Here is a 27,698-nt window from a genome sequence, read left to right on the forward strand (position 1 = left end):
TCTGTCCAGTATTGTTCTTATAATACCTAAAATTTGAAGCAAAGCAAATGAACCATGATAAATGCACGGCCTAGATGTGTCTCGAGAGAACTCATTACGAGCGCTGACCCGTGCATGAAAGGGCTGCTTTTTTAAATTATGTTTTCAAGTGAAAAATGGAAATTATAGTGATTCAACAAAGTTTGTAGTTCTTTAGTGTTTGTATATAAAAATGCAAAAAAAATAATTATATATATATATATATTTGTAGAGAAGATGGGCTGAATGACACATAGACTGTTTATCATTTTTTATCTTTTATGTTCTTTGCTATAAAGGGCCTTAATCTGTGATTTATTCTTTATTATGTTATGTCTTTTTAATTTTCTGGCCAATGAGGGACTTCTCTGTAAATTATTAAAGTTTAACTTAATGAAATAGAATTAAGGGAGTAAGAGAAGAGATTATGTTCAAAAATCTCTCTCTCTCTTATCCCAAGTTGCCGCCATGTTCTTCTTCTCTTTCTTTTCTCCTCTTGAACTTTGATTTCTACTACCTTCTTTTGATTTTTTGCAACTTTCTAAACAGTCATTTCTTCTCAAAAGGTTGTTTTTCTTCTTTGTATCAGAGCAGGTTCATTTTACCCTTTTTTTCACCTTTTTTTCCCATACATAGTGTGTATGGAGAACTAAATCGTATGAATAGTTAAAAAAAACTTATTTCAACCCAGTTGTTAGTGGTTTCTGGAGAGAAGGGGATTGGTTTTGTCATCCTGTTGACAGATTCAAGTGTATTGCCCGAAACCCTAATTTTTTGGAGAAATCCAATTATAGAACCCATAGGGAGTTTGACTTGGGCGCTCGATGACTGAAGGCTTTCTCATTCTTCTTCTTAAAGATCGAATCAAGTGGATTGGTGTTTTGTGAAGTTTACAAGGAGCAGCTGAGTTTTCTTTGTTTCTCCCAGCTTCCGGGTGTGACACAGGTTACTGGTACGACTGCATAGAGGTTGGCTCATAACACAGTTTTTGTTCTGTCTTTATTTTTTGTTATTCGAAGTTGGTTGAAGTCATTTTTGAAGTACTTAAGATGAACTCCTCAGACTTTGAAAAAAAGCATGTTGCTGAATCCGAACAAGTTCCGGAAGCCTCTGTAGACTCTCTATTAGTTGTGACCACAGTCAAACTGGATGGATCTAATTATTTGGCTTGTTCACAATCTGTAAAGATTCATATTTGTAGTAGAGGCAAATGGGGTTTTATCTCTAGAAGCAAAAATGCTCATTTGAAAGATGATCCATTATATGAAAAGTTGATGCAAGAAAATTATACTGTTATTGGATGGTTTGTGAACTTAATGCAACCACAGATTAGTCAGCACTATTTGTGAATGAATTCAGCAAAGGAAATTTGTGATAATGTTGACGAAACCTATTCCCAAAAATTAAATGTGGCTTGAGTTTACAAGTTGAGAAATGATGTGAAGAATTTGAGAGAGGGGGATAAACCATTAGCTGTATATGACATTACAAAGCAAGGAGTGTCTCACTGGGACACCACTAATGATGTTGAGACCTACAAAAAACTGGTTGAGAGAAACAGGGTGTTTGAGTTCTTGACAAGGCTAAAGCTAGAGTACGACATTACAAAGCAAAATATTTTATCCAAGGATAGTGTCTCACTGTCTCAAGTATATGCCTTGGTAAGTATTGAAGAAAGCAGAAGACTTATCCAAGTCCAAGGGGCTAGTCTAAATGATCACTTTGCTAATATGGGAGTGAAACCCAAAGGGGTTGTAGGGAATCCAAGTAGCTCAGGGAAGAAAGAGATTATATGTGAATACTGTAAAAAGCCAAAACACACTAAAGACAAGTGCTAGAAATTGCATCTTGAGCTCTTACCACTTCGATTTCAGAAGAAATTTGATAATATAAAGGCAAGGAGTGCCAATGTTGTTGTTGGTTTAAATAGTGACAGATACAAAACTGAAGAGATAATGGCTAGTGAGCAGTTAGCAGCTATGAAGGCAGAATATGAGAAATTTGAGAGGATGATCAGTCACTTAGAGGGTGTGACCTCTTCTTCCAACCCCCTTGGAAATTCAACCTCTTCTGCATTTTCTCATTCAGGTATACGGGCTTCTACCAATCATGCAACCATTTTAGGTAATCGTAGGATCCCATGGACTATTGATTCTGGTGCTTTTGATCATATGACCAACCTTTCTACTTTGTTTGTTTCATATGATTTACTTTCTAGACGTGACAATCTCACCCTAGCCGATGGCTCTCTTGCCCCCTATCTTTGGTAAGGGAACCATCAAGGCTACAACCTCCTTGGTTTTTTCTTCTACTCTTCCTGTATCCAGACTAAATACAATATTGTTATCTATAAGTAGCCTAACTAAGTCATTAAACTGTTGTGTAACCTTCTTTCCTTCCTAATGTGTTTTTTAGGATCTAGAGTCTTAGAAGGTGATTGGGAGTAGCCGTGAGGCGAATGGAATATATCTGTTGGATATTCCTGGACAATGCCCTGAATAACTTGGAAAAATTGCTTTTGTGTCTACATCTACGGAGTCCATTAGTCGAGTCATGTTATGTCATTTTCATTTGGGTCATCTTTTTTTTTCTACATTAAGTCATTTATTCCTAGAATTGTTTAAGGAAATTAGTTTGTCCAGTCTTTATTCTGAGTCTTGTGAATGGTCAAAACATTGTAAAAACAGTTATCCTCTAAGTAATAAAAGATCTTCTCCTTTTAATATTGTGCACTTTGATGTGTGTGGGGCCTTACCACTTATCTTCTATGGGTGGCTACAAATATTTTATCTTGTTCACTAATGACTTTTCTCGATTCACTTGGATATTTTTGATGAAGTCCCGTGATGAAGTTCCCAGACTTGTTAGGCAATTCCATGAATTTGTCCCAACTCAGTTTGATACCATAATTAAAATTTTCAGATTCGACAATGCAAAAGAATATTTTGAGAAAAACTTGACCTACTATCTCACTGATTTAGGGGTTATTCATCAAAGCTCCTGTGTTAGGACCCCATAACAAAATGAAGTTGCTGAAAGAAAAAATAGACATATTGTTAAAGTTGCAAAAAGTATTTTATTTGTCTCACATGTCCCTACAAAATTTTGGGGTGATGCTATTCTCGTTGCTACCTACCTTATAAACTATATGCCATCCAGGGTTTTAGGGTTTAAGTCTCCCTTCAGTTTTCTTCATCTGGACAAGGATCTTTTTCTTATTCCTCTTCGTGACTTTGGCTGCACTTGTTATGTACATATCCCAAGTGTCTAGAGACATAAATTTGAACCAAAATCCTACAAGTGTATCTTCCTTGGTTATTCCCCCACACAGAAGGGTTACTATTGTTTTGATCAGAAGACTGGCACTCGGTATGTCTCAATGGATGTCACCTTTGATGAGTTTTCTTCCTTTTATGTTTCTTCTCTAGAGAGACATTATCCAAAGGGGGAGGATTTGTCATAGGTGTTTGCTCTTCCTCTTGCTATCCTAGTTGAGTCTTATGCTGAGTCTCTTCCTCCTTCAAATGAGTCAAGGGAGGATCAGTCACTTCACTCTCATTCCAGTGTTCCTATTCCTCCTCCTTTACCTCCTCACCCTCTTTTTAATTCCAAGTTATACCAACGGTAGAGAACTAGAAATGAGCAGATTGTTTCCCCTACAACACATAAGCCTCATGCACTTCCAATTACACATGAGACAACAGATACCGTTATAGCCCCTTTGGACCCATCTTTCCTAGAATTTGATATCCCCATTGCTATTAGGAAAGGAAAAAGAAAGTGTATTGCACATTGCAATTCCAAACACCTTTCTTATAATTTGCTCTCTCCTTCATATTTTGCCTACCTTTCTTCTGTTGCTTTTAACTCAATTCTCAGGTCTGTGTCAAAAGCTCTTAATATTCCAGAATGGAGGGATGTTATGAGAATAAAAATTGGTGTCATGCACAAGAATGACACTTGGAAACTGATTGATTTTCCTGAAAGGAAGGATCCAGTAGGTTGTAAGTGGGTTTTTACTATCAAGTATCATATTGATGGCATCATTGAAAGGTACAAAGCTAGGCTGGTTGCAAAAGGCTATACATAGACATATGGAATTGATTATCTGGAGACCATTGCACCTATTGCCAAGATGACTTCTGTGATAATTCTACTATCTTTGGTTGTACACTCAGACTGGCCACTTTATCAACTGGATTAAAGAATGCATTTTTGAATGGAGAGTTACATGAGAATGTCTATATGTCTTTTCCTCCAAGGATGTATAAAACATATACAAAAGGAAAGGTCTGCAAGTTGAAGAAATCTCTATGGACTTAAACAGTTCCCTAGAGCATGGTTTGAAAGGTTTAGGGCTGCCCTTGTTAGCTTTGGCTATGTACAAACACAATCTAATCATACCCTCTTTGTGAAGAAGATATGATCCTTGATCGTTTACCTGATTGTGTATGTTGATGATATTGTTGTGACTGGTAATGATGTCTAACCTGGCATAGAAGTTGCTAGATCCATGGATGGGATTTATACATTTATACAAACTCCCATTCGGCCAGATGTATTTTATATTACTAAAATAATGTGGAAAAGTCACATGCCCCTACTTAAGTTATGGACATTAAATCTAACATAAACTTACACATCAACACCTAAACACAAGCACAAAGACAGAATTACCCCTATATACTCGACACTAACACTCCCCCTCAAGCTGGAGAGTATATATCATATACTCCTAGCTTGTTACATATGTAGTCTACTCTCCCCCGACTCAACCCTTTAGTAAACAAATCTGCCCACTGGTTCCCTGTGTTGACATATGCAGTGTTTATCACTCCACTCAGTACATTCTCTTTAACAAAGTGACAGTCAACCTCTAGGTGTTTGGTTCTCTCATGAAACACCGGATTAGAGGAAATGTGAACTACAACCTGATTGTCATAGTAGAGTTTCATTGGATAACAGTGTATCCCATCTCCCATAGAAGGTTCCTTAGCTACACTAATTCACAAGTAGTATGTGCCGTAGCTCTATATTCTACCTCTGTAGTGCTTTTTGCCACCACTGTCTACTTCTTGCTTTTCCTTGTCACCAAATTACCCCCAAGAAAAGCGCAATAGCCTGTGGTAGATCTCCTATCAGATATAGAACCGGCCCAATCAACATGAGTATATCCTTCTACTTCAAGTTTTCTACCACTTTTGTATATCAAACCGCGACCAAGAGCCCCCTTTAAATACCTTACAATCCTTATAACCGCATCCCAATGTGAAACTAGAGGTTTCTGCATGAACTGACTTACCACACTAACTGCGATTAAAATGTTTGGCCGAGTAATAGTTAGGTAGTTCAGTATACTTACTAGTCGTCGGTATTTTCCAAGGTCTTCAAACACTACACCCATATCACTGCTCAACTTAGTGTTTGTTTCCATCGGAGTTTCAGCTGGTTTAGCACCTAAAAAACCTATTTCTTCAAGCAAATCAAGAGCATATTTCCTCCAACACAAGTTAATACCATGCTTGGACCTTACTACTTCCATCCCCAAGAAGTACTTCAATTTACCAAGGTCCTTTGTCTGAAAATGTTCTTGTAGAAAAATCTTCAACCTGTCAATGCCCATTTTATCATTCCCGGTAATGACAGTATCATCTACATACACCACTAATAGGATCTTCCCTACCTGAGAGTCATGACTGAAGACGGAATGGTCAACTTGGCACTGTTTCATACCAAACTTTTTTACTACCTCACTAAATCTACCAAACCATGCTCGAGGAGACCGTTTAAGCCCATAAATGGCCTTTAGTAGCCGGCACACCTTACCATCCTCCCCTTGAGCAACAAACCCTAGAGGTTGCTCCATATAGACCTCCTCGAGCAGATCACCATTTAAGAAGGCATTCTTGATATCAAGCTGATAGAGAGGCCATTCATACATCGCAACAAGAGAAGTTACAACATGGACTGAATCAATCTTAGCAACCAGGGAGAAAGTCTTTGTGTAATCAATACCATAGGTTTGGGAATACCCTTTGGCAACCAATCTAACTTTCAGTCACTCTATACTACCATCAGGTAAGTACTTAACCGTATAAACCCACTTACAGCCAACAACCTACTTACTAGGAGGAAGAGTGGTAAGTTCCCATGTATGATTATGAGTCAGAGCTGAGAGTTCTTCTTCCATCGCATGACACCATCCTAGAGAGGCAAGGGCTTCCTAGACATCCTTAGATATAACAATAGAGGATAAGAAAGAGATAAACTAGCGATGGGAAGTGGAAAGGTGAGCTAGTGAAATATAATTAGAAATAGAATGAAGGGTACAACTGCGCTTACCTTTCCACAAGGCAATGGGAAGATCAAGATCAGATATTGGGGTCGGGGCTGGTGTGGTAACAACTACTGGATTTGTCGACGATGATGAAGTTGGAGGAGGTGCTGGTATATGTGGGCGATGTGTATACACGTGATGGATCAGTAGTCGTTCAACAGGTGGTGGCACCGGAGGTAAAGACTTGGTCACTACGGGAACAAGAGGAACAAAGTCCACAATTGGAAGAGGAAGGGGAGGAAGTGATGAGGAGGAAGAAACATCACAGGACCCCAGGAACAATGGAGTAGACTCAAATAAAGTAACATCAGTACATACAAAAGAACGTCTAGAGCTAGGGTGATAACACTTATACCCTTTTTGAGTCCGAGAATAGCCAAGGAAGATGCACTTAATAGACCGTGCATCTAACTTGTCCATTCTTGGCCCTAGATTATGAACAAAACAAACACATCCAAAAACTCGAGGAGAGAGAGGAAAAAGAGACAAGGTAGGAAACAATGTGGTGAATGGGGAATGTCCTTCAAGGATAGACGTGGGCATCCGATTAACCAAGAAGCAGGAAGTAAGCACTGCATCACTCCAAAAGGACTTGAGAACATTCATGTGATGCATGTGGGACCGAGATGTTTCCAAGAGGTGACGATCCTTTCTCTCAGCCACCCTGTTTTGTTGTAGGGTGTAGGTACATGAAGTTTGATGGACAATGCCATGTTGGTCTAGGTAGTCCTAAAATGATGAAGAGAGATATTCACGACCATTATCAGAACAAAAAATTTTAATGTGAACACCAAATTGGTTGCGAATCTCAGCATAAAACTTTTGGAAAATGGTAAACAATTCACTTCTTTCTTTCATTAAATAGAGTCACGTCATCCTTGAATAATCATAAACAAAAATGACAAAATATTTATATCCATTGTATGACATCACTTTATAAGGACCCCAAACATCTGAATGAACTAAAGAAAATGGACTCAATACACAATTATTAACTCTAGGACTAAAGGGAACACAATGATGTTTCCCAAACTAACACGACTCACAATCCAAAACAAAAAGATGACTCAACGAAGGAACCAAAGACTTCAAAACTTTCAATGAAGGATAACCAAATCGAAAGTGCCACTGGAGAGGAGAAAGGGACGATTGGAGAGCTGTTGATGTTGACGTACTTCCACCACCATCAAGATAATACAATCCACTAGCTTCATGCCCTCCACCAATCTTCATCCCCGTCTTGAGATCCTGAAAAACACATGAAGAGGGGTAAAAGGTAATGGAGCAATTAAGAGACTTGGTCAACTTACTAACAAACAAGATTAAAAGGAAATTTAGGGACATACAAAACTGAAGATATGGATGCAGGGTCCAGGTCAACATTACCAACATCACAAATGAAGGATGTGGAATCATTAGCAAGGGTAACAAATTGTGATGTTGAGCAATGAGAGAGGGGAGAAAACACACCTGGAGTTCCAATCATGTGGAAAAGTTGCTAGATCCATGGATGGGATCATTATCTCTTAGAGAAAGTATGTTATTGATTTGCTCTCTGAAACAAGGAAGATGGGTGCTAGAGTAATTGCTACTCCTATCGTGATATGAGCTATAAACTCTCTGCTTTAGATGGAATATTGTTAGAAGATAAGGGAGTCTTCCAAAGACTACTTGAAAAACTTCTTTATCTATGCATGACTCGACTAGACATTGCATATGCTGTCAATTGCATCAATTAGTTCATGCATGCTCCTAGGGATACTCACATGGCAGTAGTAGAGGGGATTCTATGTTATTTGAAGGGCTTCCGTGGAAAGGGAATTCTATTTGCTAAGCATGGTCATATGAAACTTGAAGCCTACACAGATGCTGATTGGGCCAGAAACATTGATGACAAAAGATCTGCCTCTAGGTACTGTAGCTTGGTGGCAAGTAATATTGTCTCTTGGAGAAGAAAGAAATAATCAGCTATTGCTCGATCATCAGCCGAAATAGAATACAGAGCTATGGCTCATGGAGTTTCTAAACTATTGTGGCTTAGATCCTTGATGGAGGAACTAGGTATTGAGGATGATAAACTAATGATGTTATACTATAATAATTAAACCGCCATCAACATTGCTCACAACCCAGTGCAGCATGAAAGAACTAAGCATACCCAGTGTCTATCTTTCATCACCTCTGAAGGACAATTAGCTGATCTCCTCACCAAGGGCATTCCAAAGGCTAAACTTCAGCATGATATTGGCAGGCTTGGCATAATTGACATCTATGCTCAGCTTGAAGGGGAGTGTAGAGAAGATGGGCCGAATGTCCCATATGCTGTTTATCCTTTTTTATCTTTTATGTTCTTTGTTGTAATGGACCTTAATTTGAGATTTATTTTTTCTTATGTTATGTCTTTTTAATTTTCTACCTAACTAGGGTCTTCTCTATAAATTACTAAAGTTTAACTTAATGAAATAGAATTAAGGGAGTAAGAGAAGAGATTATGCTCGAAAATCTCTCTCTCTTAACCCAAGTTGCTGCCACCTTCTTCTTCTTCTTCTTCTTCTCTCCTCTTGAACTCTAATTTCTGCTACTTTCTTTTGATTTTTTGCAACTTTCTAAACAGTCATTTCTTCTCAAAAGGTTGTTTTTCTTCTATATTTATATATAATTATTTTAATTGAGACCTGGGATCAAACCCCACTACTACTATAAAGTTGGGGGATGGACTACCTCATGTGTCGCTCTATAAAATAAAAAAAAAATGTGTTGACTATAATATAAATAACTATATAAGTTACAAAATTTTAAACTTAAACTAACCAAGATAACCAAAGGCTTTCATATTAAGTGCTACAGGAATGAACACCATTGAAATTTCCGAAGAATATTTTGGGCATTCATGCGTGATTGATAAATGATTAGGAGAACAATGGCATGTTCATCCGTGATTGATAACCTAACCCGTAATGGTTACACACAATGAGTCTATTCCATCCAAGGAAACTTTTGAGAATTCTTTCAGCATATTTTAACAAATGATTAATTATGCCATACATCATGATGTTAAATAATATATCTAATTCCATTTGGTATGATTTTTTATGTGGATTATCGGTTTTTTAAAAATTCAACAGTTCATATTTTAGTTTTTTTCTATTTGGTTGAGAAAAGATTTAATCGCTAAAAGTCACAACCTTGAAAAGATTTGAAAAATCTGTTTTGAACAATTTTTAAGAAGTTTCAAATAGAACTTTTTAATTGTTTTTATAATTTATCTTTCTAAGAATAAATATATCTTAACCAAACGGTCTTCAAACTATTAAAATATTAATGAAAAAATTCATATAATCTTTTAATTATCAAAACTTCTAAAAACTCTTTTAAATTCCATGCAGTGAAAACATGAAAATAATGACCGCTTTTGTTGAAGATCATGCACGGCTTTTCATGACAAAAGCATTCACTCTTCGATATTGCGTGGAGATGGTAAGGGATGTCGACCCAAGACGTTGATGGCACAACCTCCCGGATCGCGTTAACTCGAAGAAAAAACAACTAGGACTTGACTTCATGGACCAGCCCGTTAGTTCGTACCATGTTTTTATTCCTCATCAGTTGACTATTCTCAATCCTATGTAATTAGAGTAAGTGTTTGGCCATAGTTGCCTAAATTGCAAAGTGAAGAGTGGATGAGATCACTTTGACCCCTCTATTAATTACATGGTAGATAACAAAACCGCCTCATCAATATTGACCAAATCCAGTCCAAAGAATCAATGAAAACAAATAGTTGTGGAAGAAAGTGTTGGTTTCTAGAATCTCCTCTGAATCGCAAAGCAGCATTACGGGCAATAGTGGCGGTAAGTGTTGCTACCACCAAAAGGATATGAGCCTTTTCCCTGTTATGTGTTATATTCGCTTCTCGTGAAGCATATGATTTGGCATATTTGCGCATGGTCACTTGCGGTTGTTTCTTCCATTCACTAACGTAGTCAAATATAAGTGATAATATAAACTGCAAAGAAGAAGGACAAATGACTCACTATATATATTCGGTTAAGTATATACTTAGGTCCCACTCGCTGTTTTTTCAGAAGCCATTTACCTACATGTGTCAAAAGTATTTTTTGAAAAGATATGGGTATTACTCATTTATCAGAGAAAACAAATTTACCATAACACCTACATGCACAAAACCAAGAAACAACATGGGTTTGTTGGCTAACAGAAACTACAATTCTATTGACCAAACCCCCCTCTCCCCCCTTTTTTTCCCAGGTCCATCCTAGAGGTGGACACATATCAAGCTTTTTATGGAAAACTTATGGCTCAGTTTGGTAGCAATACAAATACAAATTTGTATAGTGTAAATACATACAAAATAATACAAATATAAGATTTTGCACTCTACATATTTGCATTTGTGCTCCTTTCAAACTCAGCCTATTTTGACATGGTCTAAACTGTTGGGTTTCCCTCTTATGTGGAGGATGGCCCAAGAAGCCCATGTGGTATTTTTGAGCCCATGGATGAGGGTATTCTTGTTCAAATGAAAATGGGAAAATGAAATAACCTTTTAGTAGTGTTAGTTGCCAAAAAAATTGGGAGAAGAAGAGAAGAAAAAGGAAGAGAATCCCATGCAAAAACGGAGAGAGAAAATGAGTGGATTCTTTAAATTCCAGTCTGTGCAGTTTTCATCTTGTGCTCCGATCGAAGGTCGTGTGTGGTCCGATTGAGCTGCAGGCATGTTCGCTACTTAAGGTTCTTCAATCTGAATGGTGGAGATCTGGTTTGGCTCCCTAATTTGTGAGATCTGAGTCCGCGAACAGTACCTCCGTTTTGGGTGAGATTTCTCCATTATCTTGAGATATTTGTTAGTTTCAAAGAAACGTATTTTCTTGATGATTTGCTAATTGTATACTTCTAGTTTTATCTAGAGAAAACCCTTGTACAATCACTTTCTTGATAGTGAAAGTTTTAGGTGACCGTGGTTTTTTTCTTTCCCACACCGAGAAGGTTTTTCCACGTAAATTTGGTTGTGTTCTTGTGTGGTTGTTCTTTGGTTTAAGCTCTACTAAATTGTTTCCTAACAGATTCACACAAAGAGGGAGAAAAATATTATTTCCGCTGTTTTTGAAAGTTGATTATAATTTGCTTGATTTCGTGATTCTCCCAACATAAACCAAGCTTTAAGTCACACTTGAGCCTGATAAAGCTTGGCTCATGAGACTCGCAAGCCTACTCGAACTATATATAAACTAGTTTTATAATTATTAATTTTCTATATATGATTTTTTTATTTGGGTAAAATACAAAAACCTCCTCTGAAGTTTCCAACAATCATAAAACCTCCGCTATAGTTTCATTTTAACAAATACCTCCCCTAAACTTTTGAGAAACTCAACAAAAACCTCCCTTCCTTCACTGTTCCAAACGTAAAATGTTAGATTGATGCACCAGTTTTTTCCAAATATCCATTCTACCCTTTTATAAATTATTTTACATACAAAATTACTGAAATAATCTCATTTTAACTCAGCAAAAAAACATATTTCAGTAATTTTGTATGTAAAATTTCTGAAATGATCGTTACAAGAGGTTTTTGTTGAGCGAAAATGGGTTTATTTCAGTAATTTTGTATGTAAAATAATTTATAAAAGCGTAAAATGGGTATTTGGAAAAAAAACTGGTGCATCAATCTAACATTTTCCAGTGACGGAAGGGAGGTTTTTGTTGAGTTTCTCAAAAGTTCAGAGGAGGTATTTGTTAAAATGAAAATATAAGGGATGTTTTTATGATTGTCAGAAAGTTCAGGGGAGGTTTTTGTATTTTACCTTTCTTATTTTTATACGAAGTTTGGCTTACAGTCAAGCTTGAGTGGAGCCAAACTCAAATTTATGAGTTTTGTTTTTAGCTCAAAACAAGCTTGATCTCGAACCTTATAATTTTTAAGGGAGTCGAGCTTGAATAACTAGATATTCAGCTTGGCTCAATCCAGCCCTAGTTCATTTACTAGAAAACCAAAACTCAAACCTTCAACACATGCATTTGCTCATAAACTACTGCCCATATAAGAAGTCCAAAAATAAATTAGGCATAAAGAAATATCATACATTTCAAATGGCCCCTTCCTTTTCCATGTCCAGCGCAATAATGTCTCGAGCTGTGAGGCTTTTATTGTTCTTGGCTGTTATGTCCACTCCACCTTCTTGTAAAATATCAATTATAATCCAAAAGAAGAAATTGATGGCGGCCAAATGGAAAGGTGTGTTCCCATCTTTATCCACTTGGTTTACAAGACTCCCACTATAGCGCTTACAGAGATACCTAACAACTTCCGGTTGATACTCTATCACAGCAACATGAAGAACATTTTGGCCATTTGCTATTGACCAAATCAACACAATCTGGGCAAAATTCAAGGATCATTTGAATTATCTCTAGATTCCCATTAATGGTTGCTTTGTGGAGAGGCGAGTGACCTTCATCATCCACTTGATATGCAATGGAAGAGTCTATTTTTAATAATAGTTGCACCGTGTCTAAATCACCCAGTAAGGCTGCATGATGAAGAGGATTCTTCTTGGTTACGTCTTGCTTCTGGATGAGTTCTGGCCTTCCTTTCATTATTGCTCTTATATTTCCTAAATTAAACATGGCAAAGTGAATGGAAGAACCAACATTGTGGCCTCAACTCAAAGTTTTTTTTTTTTTTTTTTGTTGTTGTTGGAACTTGTAAAAATCAGAAAGCAAAAGCAGATTTACCCGAATGCCCGGCAATCACAGCAGCGTGTAAGGCCGTTAGATCATTGGGTCCCTTACAACTTGGAGAAAAACTAGTTGATGATGATAAGGCATCACTGATGATTTTCTCCGACCCTCTGTGTGTGGCCAGCAGATACAGTAGAGACTCCCCTTTATCATTTGCAGGCCACGCTTGAGGACCCACAGTTCTCAACAAATGCTCTACAAAGGAAATGCGGCTTTCTGACCTTCCGCTTTCAAGGTCTGGATGAGAAAATGTTTGCTGATGACCATCATCATCTTCAACCATTGTGGAATTCATTGTATGAAAGCGTCCAGCCTTTATAGCTACATGTAGTTGTAGTGGGGTGTCATCTTTTACTTAAATTATAATGTTTCTTGAAATATACAAATTTCAGTCTTCTTTCTCTAATACAGTTTGACTTTCTATTTTTTTGATAATTTCTATTCTAACTTGGTCCGCCCCCCTACCAATTTCAGTCATCTTTCTTTAATAGAATTAGGTGTCATTTTTTACATCAAATTTCAGTCTTCTTTCTCCAATCTATCAATTTATTACCATGGTTGAACTTGGAGCTGAAACTGACTCAAACCGACCAGGTCGGTTTTGCTTAACATAGGGTTGGTTTCAATTTTAATTTCAGGTAATCCGATCAAATCGGATCGGTTAGAAAAATCTCAGTAAACCGACTCAACCCGACCCGTAAACAATCGTAAAGAGAAGAGAACATTTCTGAGTTACCATAAATGTAACGATCTCTGCTTTTGATTTCTATAAATGAGGGAGGTAACTCTATTCTTACTTCGATCTATTGAACTCTTATTTTGATTTTTTTTTTTCATCTCCAAGTTGCTTTCCTCCTTGGAACAGAGATTTGACCTTATAATCCAAATCCAAGTGTATTCGTTTTGAAGCGTAAAGAGCCCATACACCCCAACACACCTTTCACTTTGCACCACAATTTGTTATATGCAGGCACCTCAAGCCACTATACTTTTCAGGGGAAATAGTTTCTTTAAGAAGGGGCAGAATCGGTGAAATGAGTAAAAAAAACTATTAGAAGCTATTAGGGCTTCAGGCTAATTGGAGCTTTCAATTAAACTATTGAAGCAGTGACAGAACAAGAGAGTTCTCTTTAGTCTCTGAAAGCTCGAAGTAGGCTCTGAAACTGCTGTTGCATGTTGCCTACAAAATCCATATGCTTAAGTGGTTAAAACCAAAGAAAATGTGAGTGCTCAGGTAGAAACAGGAGATTTTTGCTTCAAATTGCTAGTTTTCTATGGTTGATTAGCCATATCTTTATAACGGTTGAATAGAATTACCATCAGAGGATCTAGTATGGTTGGAGTTCTCTCCACTGTGCTCTTACTATAGTTCTTTGTCATTGTCAAGATGCACTCTATCTTCTTGGCCAGAATTATTTCACTTAGGGTCCGTTTGGTTTGCTGCAGAAATTAACAAGTTTTTTTTGTAGCAATAAATATTATTTGCGAATCTAAAGATATAGCATATGAATCTAAGTGGAATTTTACTATTGGTTATATGTTCAATGATCATATGTTACAAGTTTCATCGACTAAAAATTCTTTGCCCTAAAGGCAATGAAAGGTGTAATCTATGTTTTGATGATTTTCTTTCCCACAAATCATTCAATATAATTTGGAAATTTAGACTAGTATTGAATGGTTCAGTTTTGTTCAGATTTCAATCCGGAATAGGAACTTTGGAACCTGGAGTTTGGACAGTTTATGTTACATGTAACACCATAGCATAAGAGTCTCTCAAGTCAAAACCATAGGATTCAGATTGGTGAGAGAATCCCAAAACTATCTTATGTAAGAGAACCTAAGTCTCCCCTATGGTTCAGAAACTTTCCACTGAAAAACAGCTTTCCATGTAAATTTTCTCCCCTCTCCACTCTCCATATCAATGGTTGGCCCCCTTTATGGGCCCATCCATACTTCATTTATGTTTTGGCCCCCCTTATAACAATTTCTTGACTCCGCCTCTGCCTAAAAGGCCATCAGCACAACTGCAAGGTTTATGATGTCTTAAGTTGTTTCATCTGCTGAAGAGGAAACCTTCTTAGTAATATAAGCAAGATATCCCACCTTAATAACCTTTCCCTTCCGTTAAGTGAGTGATTCCCTGCATACTAAATTTTGGCCAAAGAAAACCTGCAAACACCTTAACCATTTAATAACCTAAAAACCTATTAGCATTTAAATCAAATACACATTCTTGGTTCAAGTCAATTTCTTACCTGGCCCTGATGTTTTTGGCCTGGAAGCAAGACTTTGTCTGACCGGAATTTCTTGATTGATTGTGAGGAATGAAAATAAGAATTTTAGAAGCTTGTGATCCTCACCAAGCACAACAGAAATACATTGTATATTCACTGTTAGTTGGAAGTGATGCTGATCTTTAAAAAGGGAATATATTAAATAAGTGGTAAGGATAACATTCTACCTTGTAGCGTGAGCATAGATTGACACCATTAAATGTCAACTTGTTTATTTTCGATGACACTTGATTTGCGGTGGGCATCTCCCGGCCATGCTAATTCGTCCGCCATATTTGTGGAAAAACTGGGGTAGTTGAAAGAAAATGGTGTTGCGGCAGAAAGGATGAAGAATGAGAAGAAGATAAAGATATGAAACTGAACAAGAACTAAGTTTGAGGATTGGAGATGAGAGTTTCGTGAGTGGAAGAGAGCCATGGTTGGAACTTTGGGAATTGGCAAATTGAATGTGTGGTGTTAGTACGATTTATTGGAAATGGAATTGAAATGGTGGATGACTCGTGAAAGCGTGAATTGGATTTTTTTTAATTGCAGCCTTCACAATGAACGACTTTTCCATTGACTTTTAATTTGTCAATGACTCGTTTTTTAGCATTCAATTCTGTTCCACGTTCTCTTCGACGTTGATCGGACTTATCCGTCGACTTTTAAGTTTTGATTTGGCTTCCGCCGGTGGCAACAGGCAGCATTTGCGAGAGCTGGAGCTTTTGGATAAGCTATCAAAACACAAACGTAGTTTATTCTTTATAGAATTGTCGTGAGAGGGGGATTTTTATAATTTTATATAAAAAAGTAATATGAAAATAATGACACATTAATAAATTTTCAAAATTAATAAAAAACATTATTAAGATACAAAAAATAATATAAATTTATCTAGATCATAGAAGATTGGTCATTCTCACTAGAGTACAAATTGAATTGTGATTGGATTTAGTGGTCGCAATTGGGCAGATTGGTTGAGTTTCAATCCAATCCATTTAACCCGCCAACCCATTAATAGCCTGATTATATAGAATTAAATGGGTTGGGTTCAATCCAAACCCACTTTAAGCCAATTCAATTCGCCCAAACCCATTAATCTTATGTTTATGTATTTAAAGCAAAAAACTAACTCCTTATTAACAAATAAATTAGTCATAGCTTAGTGGTAATAGTAGTTGCTATTTATACAAGTTATGAATGTTTAAATCATGTAACATGCATGTTGTTTTTATACAAGCAGCAAAACCATTTAACTATATTCGGGTTTCGGATTTGACGAACCACACAAGTTCAAACCAGTTAGAGCAACTTGAACTATCTAATTGGATTGTCTTCGAGGTAATCACATCAAGTTCTTGAGTGGTTGAACCATTTAGATCCGAATCAGTTCAGTCGAACTAGACCCCACCCAAACTGGTTCAATCCAGCCGGACAAAAATCGATCGGACCGGTTCAGCCAAATGGTGGATTGACTTGGGTCGTCTCGTATCAGGTTAGTGCACGAGTTTGAGGCCAAACCAATTGTTCCGAAAACGGGTCAAAAGAAGTAAATCAAACCATGCCAGATTTGGGTTGGGTTGTATGGATATGAACCAAATTGGATGATCCAAACTGGGCAAAACAAGTAGGGTGGTTTAGTGTTCGGACCTCGCTAGGTTTGACCCGCTTCGGATTTGGGTTGGGTTGTATGGATATGAACCAAATTGGATGATCCAAAATGGGCAAAGCAAGCAGGGCGGTTTAGTGTTCGGACCTCGCCAGGTTTGACCCACTTCAGATTTGGGTTGACCTAGAACAGCTTGTACTAGGTCGAGCCGACCTGTGTGAATAATGGTTGGACCGAACAATCCAAATCGAGCAAAGCAAGCAGTACCAAACCATCCCATCCGAGGTCTATTTTGGATTCAGGTCGACTTGGATCGGTATATGTTGGATCGGGTCAGACCGCATTGAATTGGTCTGGACTTGGGTTAAATTGATTTGGATTTATGTTGGGTGAAGTGTGTTGATTCCATACAAAACTAAATTTAGTTAATAATTAATAGAAAATTAATGTATTAATTGTAAATATTTAATTTAAATGAAGAAAATTAAAAAAAAACTAAAGAATTAATACTAATGCCTATAATGGTTAAGCCAATGGTTATCCACAACCCAACCCAACCCAATCCATTTAAATGGACGAATTGAGTGACGGATTGATCAACATAACCTGCCAAGTAAATAAGCGGATTGGACGAAGTAGAGACTTGGTGGATTGGGTGGGTTCAGCGGGTTGGGTGAAAACTTGTCACCCCTAATTCGATAAATAAACAAAACCCAAAAGGTAATGTTTGAATTGGACTTATATAGACATGCTATATTGTTGATCAAGGAAGTTTGGCTCCTAATTTGAAACCGAGATGGGAGATCAAGCTTTGATACTGGTTGTAAGGGTTTCCATAGCGTCTTTGCTGCCTCATTTGGTAGAGTTTGGAAATGATGCTAGTGGCATCAACTTAATAAATTACCACCATGTACCATGCTAGTGGAGCTTTCACTGCCTCATTTCGCCTGGCTGTGCGTCACTTCATACATAATCAATTAAGAGTGGACACACTATTATTGTTTTTTAGGCTGTGTTTGTTTGTAATGCAAATAAATTTGTACTGACGTAAAAATATGACTACAAATATTTTGAGTGTAAGTTTTGATATATTTTTTGTTTCAAATTTTAGTTTATTTTGTTTGATTGTAGTATAAATGAAATAAATTAAGACATGAAACAAAATAAAGTCTAATTCAAAACAAAATTTAACAAGAAATTGCATTTTTTACATTTGCACTCCCATGCATTTGTACTAGTGCAAATAAATTTGCACCGCAACCAAACGCGGAGCTCACATGTCAACATACGAAACACTTGCATATTCACTTGTGACTGATTACATATTAAGTGATTCATAGCCAATCGAACAGCAGATTCGACCTCCCTTGATGCACGATACTTGTGAGTTCGGATTTGTTGACCACGGTTGTATGACCACATATATAACTGACCATCGCATGAGAGGATTACACTTATCCATACACATGCAAAATACTTTGGCATGTGTGGGGAGCCAACGAAGGGCTGTTTAGCCCCACCATTAGCTCCCTCAAAAAAACAATTAATTAAAGAAATAACAACAAGAGATGTCTAAAATCCAATAAAAGAAATATAGGGAAGTTGGCTTACTAGTACCCTATGCCTTCAACCAGAAACAAAGAACTGACGATAGTCAGATTCCAATAAGTTGAGAAAATTGGATTACAAGTTGGGAAGATAAGGTTCAAAAAAGTGATTAGGGTTTTAAATATTTAAACAACGGGTAGTGTAGAAAGAGAATGAAGAAATAAGGAGATGGTGATTAAGATTTCAGAGATGAGAAGCATTTGGAATTTATTTGAGATTGAGTTTGAAATTTATTTGAGAGCTAATGGTGGGCTTAACACCCCTCTGTTAGTTCCCCACGCATGTTAGTGTTTTGCATGTGTATGGACAGATGTTATCTTCTCATGCGGTGGTCAACTATGTGGTCATATGGTCATATAATCTCACCATCTTCTCATGATGATGAGATTTTTGACCAATCACCAACCCCCACCCCCCAAATTTTTGTTAGTACCAATTGATTGGTTGCTAAGGGCGAATCATGTATGCGATTTTGTGGAGTGAGGGACTGTGGAGAAAGCATGACATTATAACATAAGGATGCAAATCGGATAGGCTTAGGCTCTTAGGCTAGGCTTGGTGAAAAGCTCAACCCAGACCCAAGCTTAAGGGCCTGAGCCCAGGTCAAGCCTAAACTATCAAATCCAGTCTCAGCCTGTAATGAAATTTGATGCATTTGGATTGGATTCAGGCCCAAACTGAGCTTGGGTTCGTCATGGATAAGTTCTGCCTAGCGTTAAGCTCGGCCCAGCCTAAAAAATACTATTATGTTACATTCGACCCATTCTTATGACAGTAATAATAGTGAAGATAAAAATGCTTTCAATGAGATTCGAACTCAAGACCTCCCGCTTACTAAACGGGTGCTCTAACCAACTGAGCTATGAAAGCCGACATCTTAAACTTTCAAACCACCTTTTAAGACCCTTATTAGAATAACCTAAATTGAAAGCGAATTCTGATTTAGCCAAGCCTTTGTTAACGCATAAGAGACCAATTGTGCTTTAAGAGAGATGACAATCCTCTTCTAACTTTCAGTGCTCTCGAGTTTTGGTAATTGGCAGCCTCAACGTCTATGGTGCTCGCAAGGAGTTTGGCTTTGGTTAGGCAAGCCTGTGCTTACATTGTTCCTAATGGAATATCTACCCATGAAACAAAGCACATAAGTAAGGAGATATTCCTAATGCAAGGCTTTAAAGATTGCTTGAACGGGCTCTTGCAAGTCATGAATTTGGACCATGACCATAACTGGGGGATGTCATGATTCTATAGCTTTCCAAGAACAATTAAGGGTACAAGTCGTGTATCCATTTTAAAGATTTTATTCTGCATTGGACCCGAATTTTTTAGTCAAGCCCATTCAAATGTTAACAAAACAAAATCCTAACCTGAGCCTACAAAATTGTACCCCTAATTAATTATTTGGTAACTCTAGAATGAATGGTTCACTCTAGGGGTGCAAAGTTGAGCGGTCAAAGCTGGGTGTAAGGTCAACCCAGGCCCAATCAAAATAATTTGGCCTAAGGTCCAAATCCAGACTGGGAGTCAATCCCAATTTGTGATTTGTCCAAACCTATTTTAAAAAACAAAGAAAAAACCCCTCCTTTTAGCTTTTTGCATTTGCATGAAGCTATTTTAAACGAAAATTTTAGTGATTAGCCAACTACTCAAAAATGTCTTTTTTTCTTTTCTTTTCTTTTTTTAATTTTGTCTCAAAAAGTAGCTTTTTCGAAAGTCCATTTAGGTCAAAAAGCACCCCCAAACATGGTCTAAAGGGTGGGTAGGTCTATATTATTCTATATTTGGGTTTTTTTTGGGGTCCTAGAGACGAGTATGAACCACCAGCAATGGCATGACATTCTTAAGAACTTCTGTAAAGATAAGACAAAAACAGAAATTAGATGCTTGTTGTTTGGTGTATGAACCACCAGCAATGGCCTGAAAGCTAACTTGGGAGCTTAGTATGATGAATAGCTGCTAAGAGATCAGAACATCATCAATCAACTGGATATTATGATCCATTCCCCACACCCAACCTACACATGCCACTAATTGAAACTTGAATATCCTGAGGATCATCCCAAGAAAAAAAAATAACAACAACAACACTTAACTTCTCCAACATAGAGGTCAGTACTGATGACTGATTGAGAAACTACAATTTGATGGAAGCTCTCATAGGAACTCTAGGACAGATGGCAATGGAGATGTTTCCTGTAGAAGAAATAGCAGCATCCTTCGGGTCTTTCCTATGGGGTAAGCTGATTCAATGAAAGCCAAAATTGTTGCACTTTTAAAGTTCTTTAGATAGTAAAACAGCTAGGCCATTCATTTATTTACACTAAAAGGTATTTAACAAACACAAACAGATAGAATGAGAAACTAGGGAGCAGCCTGTGGAGATTGGCAACTTTTGAGCAAACCTATGAAGATTGCAACATCTTTACAAGGACTTATTCTTGTTTACCATGTATATATATCCTGTCATGAACACCAATTTCATTTTAAATTTTATCTACATTCAGCAATCCTTTTTAAAAATAAATAAATAAATAAACCAACCATAACCTCTTGGAGATAAGTAATTTCCTCCAAGAACCTTAAGCAAGCAAACTTCAATTACTAACCAACTACTCATCAGACAATTACCGATAAAGAAGTCTGTCCGAACGGACAGTTCGCTCTGACAAGAAAAATAAAAGATTAAAAAACCCATAAAATGGCCAAAAACTATTCCCATGTCGAATAATTCAATGGTTTGATCACCTTAGTTAGTGGTTCCCTGACTAAATCAAGAAATTTTTGCCAAAATGTGGTTTTGGGGTAAAATGGAATCGTTTAAGTGACCCATTTCCAATTTTTCTGGGACAGTCCGGTTTTAAAAATATTGATGTGACTCATATCCTCCTTAACTGCCTAGTGGCCTCCCAGGTTTGAAAGACAGCAAAAAATCATATCCCCACTCTAGAGAGACCATCCAAATTAATCAAGATTGGTTCAATTGGTACCTCTTCTATCAGTGTAGTAGAAATCACTATAAAAAAAATGATGAATAACAGCAGTTTAAAAAGTGGCTAAATGGTGATTACTGATAGAAATCATATTATATAGCGGCAGTCGTTTAAAAATGCCTCTATAGATAGTATCGACTACCGCTGAAAGGTGCGGATTATTCATATTTCCCTCCTCCCTTTTCTCTTTCTCTTCCCGTCCCTTCTCTCTCTCTCTCTCTCTCTGTCTCGCTCGCTCTTGCTCTCTTACATCCGATATCTTGCAACCGCCGATTTCACCAGCATTCTCCTTAGGTGTTGTTGTCGCCACAAATATTCTCATGAATCATCGATTAATCACGATAGATTCTCACAACACCTCTTTTTTTTCAGCTCCCTTAAGCACCAGAAGCTTGGTTTTCATCACTCCCTCAGGCACTGCAATCATGACCAGTCTACCCTAGACGAAGTCCATACCTCAAGTGCTTTCTTGAGATTTCAATAGTTGTTCTGGGTTTTTTAATTTTAATGGCTAAGTTTTAAATTATCTTGCTTTTGATTTCAAATATTCCCAGTTTGGAGTAGCAGAAAACTATTCTTTCTTCTATTTGACATGATCTCTTCTAATTAATTGCTAAATTTAATCACTAAATTATTCCCATGACTCCATGACTTCACATTGTTCTTTTGTTTATTCCAGATTAATCGAGTTAAACCACCATCTTCTAGTTGAAACTAGGCATACATCCTTTATGTTTTATAAATAATTTCACTAGTGGAGTTGATCCATATTTTAATGTGAAGGTTTATTATTTTTTAAGTTATATGGATCATCAAATTTCTTTTTTCTTTGATTTTGTTAAATTTGGTTGCATGATGAGGTTCTTCTATTAGACCACGCTTATTACATGGTTTCTTCTGAACCTTGTACTGGGTCTGAAATGCTAAAAATTTAATCCTATTTTTTTTCATGATTGCTTGATCTTCATCATCGTCAGCCTACCTTAACCTAATCTATGGTTGACTATCATTTATTTGTTTTCTCTTGAGTAGCCTTGTGGCTTGGTTACATTTTTGGAGGGGTGGCTGCTCTTGTTTTCATAATTTTTTGTTCTTTTTGTTCCTTTATATATGTAGCATTTGTGGCTTCACATCAACCGATGACCATTCTTATGCCTTTTTAATAGTAGGTTATGTAGACCTTCCTAATGTTTACTGACTGTGCTTTATAATGGCCTCCTTCAATTCTGTAATTTGGGGAATTGGAAGTTTCTGGTGGAAATTTTTGGGCCTTTATTAGATGATTGTTTTACTATGCCTGAGCATAATTTCCAATTTTGAATACTGACTTCATTTGAATAAAATATTTAAGGGTTTTACTTCATCTCTAGTGATCTAAGACATTTTCAAATCTCACTAGAATCTCTACATATATTTGGTTCAAGGATTAGTTTCTTAATTGCTCTCTGCTCTTTCAAATCATATTATTGTCATTAGTGTAGTCCATATTAGTTAATATGTTAGCAGCTAGCATGAACACCTACCATCATTCCTGTTATGAATCTAAATTAAACATATAAAGTATCCACAATCCATTTAATCAAGCCACCTTTTAATTGCAGAATAAAAATTCAATGCAAGTCTCAACTGCTAAAAAGAATTTTTATTTTCATCAACATGCATATGTTCCTATACATATAAGGTGATCCTATATATGAATGTATGGTCTCACTGAAAATTGATGCCATGCTTGATCCTGAATTAGTCTTATCCCATTGGTTAAAGGTTAAAGGTCCTCCTATAATCTTTTAAGGAGGCAAGACATATATGAATTATCTAAGTCAATCACACTACAAACTATAAAAATCGAAGGGTCTTTAGTTAAATCAGGAACTCCTTGCTTCTTTGCTTTGTAGTCATATACAACACCTTGGTGCTTCTTAATTTTCTAGGCTAGACAGAGAAAGAAACAAGAATTCTATTGTAACTTTAGATACTAAAAATTATTATTTTTTGTTGAAAAAGGTAATTTATTGTATTAACATAAAGCAAAATGATTACATCAAGTGCCATGTACACCAAGCCACTGTACACTAGGATTGTACATAAAGTATGAGGGTACAGTTGTCTAAAAAATCTGTTGCAGGACATTTGCTTAAAAAATTAGGGAATAGACAACTACAAACAGAACACATCTTTAATTCTTTTTTAGCACTGCTTGTGCACTTGATTTGTTCTTAAACGCATGCATTTCTCTAAGACCAAACATGCCAGAATATGGCAAAAGGTGTTAATCCCCATATAGCTTTTCATTTCCTTACTTAAATCTTCCAGGTTCCATCCTTGAAGATGAAAGAATATGAAAAGAAACCTATCCATCCAAAGGTATCTAGGGCTGCTAAGTTTGTGAACAAAACTACAAAAATATGATTTGCCATCTCAACCTCAGCCAAACAAAGGGTACGATTGAGATGTTATCCTACTATTCCCCCACTCAACAGTCTATCTACTCTTAGGTGTTTCTCTAGACCTACAATCCATACTAAAATGCCACTTTAAACAGTGCTACTGGCTGCCATATTTGAAGTTTGGGAAGTCAGTTGAGGGTTAAGGATCCAATTTCTTGAAGAAATTACAAATATTTAAAGGAACCTCAAAGTAGATCAAATAGGTAGCTTCCATGCAGTATCCAGTAGTGTATAAGATATTTATTGCTCCAACATTGATACAAAGTTCTGCAGGTATCATAGCTAATGTCCCCAAACCAGGAAATCTGGTCTACCTAGATTTCTTGCTATGGATGTTCAACTTTTTGTAACCTTTTATTCAGTAATCAGTAGAAAGCAAAAGTCTTGAATGAGTGGAGGAATTGTTTAGGAAACATTTTCCATGACGGGAAAACCATTTGCATAGATAACTTTGTTTAAAAACTCGATCATCTGGATTGGGAACAGTAGTGATTAATCCTGTCATTTGATCACCAACCTTGGAAGTCTGTCTTGAGTTTCACCTCCTTGATTTCCTCTTGTGCAACAGTAGTGGATTAATTGTATCATTTTATGTTGCTCTTCTTGAGTGTTCACTAGTCCTTTTAATATGATTTTTGGAGTCTCATTATTTTGGTTGCTTACAACAGGGTTTTAAGAAGTGGGAACATAGTAAAAAAGACTTGTTATGTCACAGGTTTGTACTCTCTCCCATGCACACACAATTTTCCTGGATAGCAGCAGATGTATTAGACCATTAGCAAGCCAAAAAAGACTTGTGCAGTTGGTAGTCATGCCCACAATTTTCAACATCATTACAACTTTCAGAATAATACTAAGAGATAAGATGTGTGGATTTGAGCTTTATGAATCAACTCTAGCATGCCATAGCTTATGTTCCATGCAAAAGGGCTGAAGATGTAAAGCTATATATACCAACACAAGGACTTCATGTTTCTAAATCTAATGGAATGACCCCTTTTTGTTAAAATAATGCTTTAAAAATTTCTGTGACTGACTTCAGTTTTTCTTTTTGGTAAACAGAAATGGCTTGGTTTGTATGATGAGCAATTTGTTTTTGCAAAGCTATCTCCAAGATTTCAGATAAAATCTTTATCTTTCTCTGGTTTCTTGAAAGGAAAATGTTGTAGAATCTGCACTCTATTCAGAAATTTATTGTTGTACAATATTTTCTTATTCCTTAAAATTTGTTTTTGCAATATTTAAGGTGGTAACTTGGTAAGTTCATTTCTTCTCAATTTAGAAGTTGGGGCATTGAATTGGTAAGTCATTTCCATGAGTATGTTACAACTTTTATTTTGAACATCAGACTACCATCTCCTTGTGTACATACCCAGCATGGAAATTTTACTGTAATTCGGGATACAAAATCTTTACTGAAACCAATCATAGTTCCTCCTCTTGTGATGTGGTGTGGATTTGTGTTAAATGAAAGGATTTTGGAAGGTTGAAACTTGAAAGGAATGCAGCCAAGGGTCCTCTTCATATGCAAGGGAGTCATACCAACAACAGTTAAGAGAAGTTCAAAGTTTGAGCCGTTATGTCAGACCTGAAGGTATACTCCTCACAGTCTTGAACATTAATTTGATTTTCCTCTACAATGGGGCGCGAGTGGTTTAGTTTGAATATTCACTTCTCTTATGGATTAATTATAATGTTAACTTATCTTTTAAGGGATCATTGTGGAAGGAGATTCAAAGATAATGGTGAGATGATTAAGGAATAAAGCACAAGCAACTTGGAAGTACAAATATGCATTAAGGATATTGGGTTCTTTAGTTGAAGAATTGGATGCCAGATTTCAGCGGGTTCCTAGAAGTGCTAATAGCATGGCTGATAGATTATCAAGGGAAGGGGGTAAATAGATCTGAAATGTATTGGGATTGGTTTCAAGGGAAACCAATTTTCATCAATTTGTGGAATTTTCACTTTTTTTCTTTAAGTTTTAGTTTTCCTAAAAAGAAGTTGGTTTCTCTCTATTACTAGTATGTGGGTTATTTTCTTGAATCAAGTATCCCAAAATCATTGTTTTAACTTGGAAGCTGAGTATTACCTCATTTGCTTTATAATTTGAGTGTTCTCTAATATCAAATAGATTGTGTTGTAACACTATTTATTTTTTTATCGAGGTAGAGTTCTTTTAATACAGAGAAAAGTTCAATTTGAACTTCTGAAACTTGTTGATAGCTATGTCAGTCACTGCTTTATACTATAAACAGTCAGATCTTTGTGTTATCATTTTAAGATATATGCCTTGATTTAGGCTTGATAATAACTTATTGTTTAATTTCCTGCATGAACACTCCCATTTTTTTCAAACAATTACAACACCATCAGAATCCTTTCTCAATGAACTTCAAATTGTGGAGGTTTGTTCATCTCCATTATTCTCTCTTATAATATATGAAGATAGTGATTAGTTTTGATATTATGATATACAAATATTTGGAATAGGTCCTTTATGAATTTGGATATTTAAAGTTTTTGTGTCAATGGTCAATGATAATAGAGATCCACAGGAAATAATCCCCTAAGCACCCACCCATAGGGAGAAATTCTATGAAATCATTAATTGATTGATGAACTTGGGTTGATTACCATACCCTCAAAATGTTTTATTATTTAACTGCTTTATCCACTAAAAGATTAAGCAGTAAGTCATTCAGTTCAGCTATTTTAGTTGTTGTCAAACAACCTCAGGTCTTCCTTGGCATTTAACAGGGAATCAGGTCAAGGATTTCATGGCACAACACAAGGCCAACACAGGCATTTGCCTCTTCTAGTCCATCATGTAATCTTTATTGAGTTTCCTTAATGTTGTGCTTGGTTTCCCTACTTTTTTTTTTTTTTTTCAAACCAAACACAACCTGAATTATAGAGAAGGATAAGTTTTGAGATCTTCAAACCTTTAACGTGAGAAGTTCATTCTACTAGGCTAACACTATCAAACAAGTTTATAGGTCATCAATGGTTTTACCATGGAAGTAGAGATATTTTGAAGTCCTATCATGAAAAGAGAGACACTAGTATGAAACCATGAATTTCTTGTGACTGGGTATACAGCAAGCATCATTTAATAGCACTCTTTGAGTTTCTTGAATTTTAATACTCTTATAATTTGTTTGCATAATTGATATTTCCTTATGGTTTTAATTCAGGTTTGTTTATGATTGTTTTCATTCTTTGTGCAGGAATTAATCTAAATTGGATTTTGGGAGAAGTAAAAGAAGTTTTTGTAAACAAGTTTTTGAATAAAAACTACATGTTGAAATCTGTATTAAGGAGAATGGATGATGAAATTTGTACTAAGGAGTTTATCAATTTGAAATGTGTTTGTGACTTAAATAATTTGAATGGAGAATGTACATTTATATTTTATTTACAATTGATATTTTGACTTTTTTGTATTTAATTTTAATTTGGATAAATAAAGGGAAAACAGTTTATTTGAAGCAAATTATAACTTTATTTAATAATTGAAAACAATTTCTTGTTATTTGGATTTTAGAATTTTAGGTTATTTTAGCAGGTAAAAAAATAAATTAAAATATTATTTGCAATTGTTTAGGGTAGGGATCTATAGCGGCAGTCATTACAGCTGCTAAAGGT

General features: G+C 36.3%; 1 non-coding gene across 1 annotated transcript; it reads right to left on the reverse strand.

Annotated features, from left to right (window-relative positions):
• Positions 1-19,409: 19,409 nt before the first annotated feature.
• TRNAT-AGU (transfer RNA threonine (anticodon AGU)) lies at positions 19,410-19,483 on the reverse strand. Its single transcript has one exon. It is a non-coding gene; the product is annotated as a tRNA-Thr (tRNA).
• Positions 19,484-27,698: the final 8,215 nt, after the last annotated feature.

The sequence above is a fragment of the Nelumbo lutea genome, chromosome 5 (assembly GCF_056320005.1).
Source record: "Nelumbo lutea isolate HS-2025 chromosome 5, American lotus-T2T, whole genome shotgun sequence".
NCBI classification, from domain to species: domain Eukaryota; kingdom Viridiplantae; phylum Streptophyta; class Magnoliopsida; order Proteales; family Nelumbonaceae; genus Nelumbo; species Nelumbo lutea.